General features: G+C 43.9%; 1 non-coding gene across 1 annotated transcript; it reads right to left on the reverse strand.

Moving 5' to 3' along the window:
* Nucleotides 1-1,974: 1,974 nt before the first annotated feature.
* Nucleotides 1,975-2,046, reverse strand: TRNAW-CCA (transfer RNA tryptophan (anticodon CCA)). Its single transcript has one exon. It is a non-coding gene; the product is annotated as a tRNA-Trp (tRNA).
* Nucleotides 2,047-5,631: the final 3,585 nt, after the last annotated feature.

Below are 5,631 nucleotides of genomic sequence, written 5' to 3' on the forward strand. Positions count from 1 at the left end.
GCCACAGAGCTCTGCCCTACTTTTTCTCCTCCCAGTCCTGTCCTGCAGACATGACCACTTTGAAATGTTTCTACTTTATCTCTTGGGCTTCAAAGATGGCTCAGTGGGTGAAGAATCCGCCTGCATTTCAGGAGCTGCAGGAGGCTTGGGTTCGATCCCTGGGTCGGGAAGATCCCCAGGGGGAGGTTATGGCAACCCACTCCAGTATTCTTGCCTGGGAAATCCCATGGACAGAGGAGCCTGGCGGGCTACAGTCCAAAGGGTCAAAGAGTGTTGCTCAAAACTGAGCATGCATGCATTCATTCATGATCTTTTCTTGTAGTTATAGCTGTAATTCTAAACAATATATGCTGATATTTCTTGATCGATCCATTTTAGGGTCTATCTATCAGCTTTCTGCTCTGATAAACAAGAATTTAGGTAAGTTAACATCCTCCAAACATTCCCTGCAATTTTAGAGTGCTTATTCTTTCATCCATCTATTGATTTACTCAGAATGGCTTATTATTTCCCTATTCCAGGAAGCTTTTTTAGGGGCCTGGAAACATCAGCTAATAAAAGAGAGACAATAACTGCCTTTCTTGAGACAGAAAATAAACAGCATCATTAAGTAAATTATACATAGTATGTTAAAAGGTGATCAGAGCTACAAAGAAAAGGTAATTGGGTAAAACAGGTTGAGACTAGGAGGTCTGAGGGGAGGGTGGTCTTGAAGGTAGGAGAGACACCGGGGGCTGCAGACACCTGAGGGATGAGCATTCAGGGCCAATGCCGCCATTCACGTTGGATGAAGGACAAGAGAGGATGATGTCACGTGGGGAGAGCAGCAGATACGAAGGGCCTTAAACTTCCTCTCTGGGTCACCTGCGAAGTCTCTGCGTGGCTTTGAGCAGAGACATAACAGCATCTTTCTTCCACCTTGAAAGGAATTCTCTGGCTGTGGGTCTGAATATTCTCTAAAGGGACAAAGAATGAAGCAGAGGGAAAGCTATTTTAGTCATTTAGGGCAGGGGCTGGCTAGTGGTGGAGGACGTGAGCAGGGAAGGTATTTAGGAGGAGTCATTTTCTGCACAGAATTTGAGGGACGACCAACAGAATTCCCTAACGAATTGGGTTCAGGTTGTGAGAACAAGGGAGAAATAAACGATGCAATGAGTTTAGTCTCTCTTTAAGTTATTCTTGCAACTTGAAAGAGTAGGCTTTTACGTCATGTTTCATCAGCGTAGTAGACATCAGTCCTCACCTCCAGTGACCTTTGAAATATCGTATTTGGGGGGAGAGCAACATGGCGATTCCCTCTTCATGCTAAGTGATGCTCCCTGGTGGCTGTGACAGCACGTGACCTAGTTTCAGCCAATCGGACACACCTGCTCAGCCTCGGTTACAGGTGAACAAAGTAAGGGAGAAGAAACAGCCTCTTCCTAGCCTGCATGTGTGCAGTGTGCGGAAGGCATTGGATGCCTGCTGACGGCAGTGGTAGTGGTGGTTCCCGGCTCTGCGTGATCGAGTTCCTGGCATAGACCGGTAGTTGGTTGAGAGGCAGAGGCAGGTCCTTCCAGTGTTGAGTGGAGGCACTGAAGCTTTTATCATCCATTAGACCTGCTCTGCAACATGCTATTTGGATGTTACTTTTAGAAACAGCTCTGAGCCTTTTTTTTTGGCTTTTCCAGAGCTGAACTCTTATTTTTCGCTTTCCAATATGATTTTAGTGATCTCCTTTCTTCTTGGTAAAGTCAGAGTCGCCTTCCTTGGCTTGCATCTGACACCCTTGATGAATGCCGGCAACTGGACATGTTATATTTTCACTCCAGATTTTCTAAGATGAGGATGAAGTGATGTGAAGTGATGTGAAGTCGCTCAGCTGTGTCCGACTCTTTGTGACCCTGTGGACTATAGCCTACCAGGCTCCTCCATCCATGGGATTCTCCAGGCAAGAGTACTGGAGTGGGTTGCCATTTCCTTCTCCAGGGGATCTTCCCAACCCAGGGATCGAACCTGGGTCTCCCGCATTGGAGGCAGATGCTTTAACCTCTGAGCCACCAGGGAATCCCCTATGTCCTTCCTGCCAGATGAATTCTCCACCTTCCCACTGCAGTCATCTGAACTTGAACTTGTAGAGAATCAAGGTGGATAACATTTATGATTTGGCACTTGAACCATAACTAAATCTTTTGTCCGTAAGTTGATTCTGGAAGTTATGTCAATGTAACTTAAACTTTATGGTTTCACCATATAAATCTTACTTATTTCAAATCTAATTAGTGCAGCATAACTACCCTCTGTCCATCCTAAAGGAGATCAGTCCTGGGTGTTCATTGGAAGGACCGATGTTGAAGCTGAAACTCCAATACTTTGGCCACCTGATGCAAAGAGCTGACTCATTTGAAAAGACCCTGATGCTGGGAAAGATTGAAGGCAGGAGGAGAAGGGGATGATAGAGGACGAGATGGCTGGATGTCATTACCGACTCAATGGACATGAGTTTGGGTAAACTCCGGGAGTTGGTGATGGACAGGGAGGCCTGGTGTGCTGCCGTTCATGAGGCTGCAGAGTTGGACACGACTGAGCAACTGAACTGAACTACCCTCTATATCTTTTTTATTTATCCTTGAGTGTCTTGTTGTCACTGTTTGTTTCTTATACTGTCAGCATTTCTTTCTTCAGATCATCCAGTACGTTAAATCTAGGAGTATGATCAAATCTCTGGATGCTGTATTTTCTCCTTTATTGTTCAGTTGCTAAGACATGTCTGACTCTTTGCAGCCCCATGGACTGTAGCACGCCAGGCTTCTCTGTCCTTTACTATCTCCCAGAGTTTGCTCAAATTCACATCCACTGAGTCAGTGATGCTATTTCACAATCTCATCCTCTGCTGCCACTTTATCTTTTGCCTTCTCTTTCCCAGCATCAGGGTCTTCTCCAATGAATCGGCTCTTCCCATCAGGTGACCAAAGTATTGGAGCTTCAGCTTCAGCATCAGTCCTCTCAATGAATATTTAGGGTTGATTTTCTTTAGGACTGACTGTTTTGATCTCCTTGCTGACCACAGGACTCTCAAGAGTCTTCCCCAGCACCACAGTTCAAAAGCATCAGTTCTTTGGCACCCAGCCTTCTTTATGGTCCAGTTCTCATCTCTAAGCTTTGGTTCCCATCAGGATTAATTGCCACCTGAACCTGCTGTAAAGCTGTTTCCCAGACTTTCTTTCACCACTTTCCTTTGTTATATCCACTAATTCTTGCATTCTCTGTTCTTGCCTCAACTTTTTGTGTTAATTCCCTTATTTTTAGGAGTATACTCTCAAATAATTCCCTAAGAAAGGCCATGTGGGAGATGATTTTCTAAATCCCTACATGTCTAAATAGATATTTTTATTTTGCCCTTCTAATTGGTTGACTTTTTTCTGGATGTAAGAGTATGGATTATAAGTAATTTTTCTTTGAGATTTTGAAAGCATGATTTGATTAACTTTTTAGCATCTACAATCTGAGGCCCTAGAATTCTCATTCTTTTGAGTGTGACTTTTTGAGTGCGTGTGTGTGCACCTGTGTGTTTCTGTGGGATTTTCCTGAGACAATACAATGACAAGTAAATAAAGGAGCATCATTTTCTTGGATGTTTAAGGCAAACCTTCCCCAATATAGCTATTCATAATAAAACATTTGGTCTTGAAACCATGACTTAGTTTACAGCCTCAGAGGGTCCTTCCTGAGACAATTTACATTGAGTCTATTATTTAAATAAAGCAGTTACCATTGAATTTAGAATTTGAAAAGCTAAGATTAGAAGTGGTTATTTTGATAACTCTGATATCATAATTGGATGGGATGAGTTTAATGATAAAACATGATGACTTGAGGAATAAAAAGAAATGTTAAGTTAGAAATACAGTGAAATAGCTACATACCTGTTAAAGGGCCCCAAATAAAAAAGACTAGAATACGAAATGTTGGTTTGGTTGTGGAGAATCTGGAACTATTATTCATTGCTATTGGGAAGCACCAAAGTGTACAAACTGTGAAATCCCATTTAATGAGAAAATCCAGAACAGGTAATGGTAATATAGGATGATACGAATCAACCCAAATGAGAGGAATTGACTGGAAGGGGGCAGGAAGGAACTTTCTGAGGTGATGAAGGGTATACTTTGGTTACACAGTTCGGTTATATTTGTCAAAAATTATCAGTGTGTACGATGGGCATGAGTTTGAGTAAGCTCTGGGAGTTGGTGATGGACAGGAGGCCTGGCATGCTGCAGTCCATGGGGTCGCAAAGAGTTGGACATGACTGAGCAACTGAACTGAACAATTAATATTTGTATCTTTTACTCTATATAATCATACCTCAATATTGACTGTTAAAAATGAAATATTACATAAATTAGTTCATAACTATTTCATAAAGTAGAAAGTGATAACATCCATTATTTTATTCATTTAATTGACATGTAGTTAATTTACAGTATGTTAGTTTCACTATCACAGCATAGTGACTTAGTTTTATATCTATATATATATATAGTCTTTTAAAGATTCTTTCCCTGCACTTTACTGGTAGTCCAAGTGGCTAAGACTGTGCTACCAGTGCAAGGGGGTGGGGTTCACTTCCTGGTCAGGGAACTAGATCCCACATGCTGCCACTAAGAGCTCGCATGCCACAGTGAAGTCCGAAGATCCTGTATGCCACAACAAGACCTGGTGCAGCTAAATAAATAAATTTGAAAAACAAAAATTCTTTCCTTTACAGGAAATTACAAAACGTTGGTATAGTTCTCTGTTCCATACATATAGGTCCTGGGAATCTCCATGATTTTAAAATAGGAGAAAACCAGGCACGTATATTTTCCCTATTAGTGTAACGGTAATATAAACTGGGCTTTGTCTCACTCAGTGCCCCTAACAGCTAGGAGCTTCCCTGGGAGCTCAGTCGTTAAAGAATTTGTCTGCAGTGCAGGAGACCCAGGTTCAATCCCTGGGGTCAGGAAGGTTCCCTGGAGAAGGGCGTGGCAACCCACTCCAGTATTCTTGCCTGGAGAGTCCCATGGACAGGAGAGTAGCAGGCTATGGGCCATAGGGTCGCAAGGAGTCAGGCATAACTGAAGCGACTGAACACACACACACACCACCCTGTAAACAGTGATCGGGGGCTAAGACTTGGAGTGTGTTGCATGTGGCCGTGAACTGTCTGCAGAGTGTGAGACACAGAACCCCTGATTCCCTGGTCCTGGTATTCAGCAGTGGAGGAAGCCAGTCAACGCAACCCCTGAGGAAGAATCTGAATGTGTGCAAACATCCAGGCTAACTTTCTGCTTGGGTCTGCTGCCCAGGCCAGGTGTGAGGTCTCTCTGTAGGGCTGTACGTTTCTCTATGGCTTCTGGATTTCAGGAGGGCTTCACCATGGTCTTGGACTCCCCAGGTCTTATTACCAAGGGCTTAAGTCTTAGAGCTGATTCCAGCTTGTCTGGACTGCCTGGAGAAGGAGCAGCGGCTCCATTCCTCCTGAGCCCACCCGTTCCCATCAGCGTGGACCCCCATGCTCTGAAGGCAGAGGTGGACACGAGGGGCTGCAAACGGGCGCACGTGGCATGGACTGCTGCCTGCGGCTCCTCTGTCTCTTTCCTCTCTTTCAAGAAA

Source organism: Budorcas taxicolor, chromosome 16 (genome assembly GCF_023091745.1).
Source record: "Budorcas taxicolor isolate Tak-1 chromosome 16, Takin1.1, whole genome shotgun sequence".
Lineage (NCBI taxonomy): Eukaryota > Metazoa > Chordata > Mammalia > Artiodactyla > Bovidae > Budorcas > Budorcas taxicolor.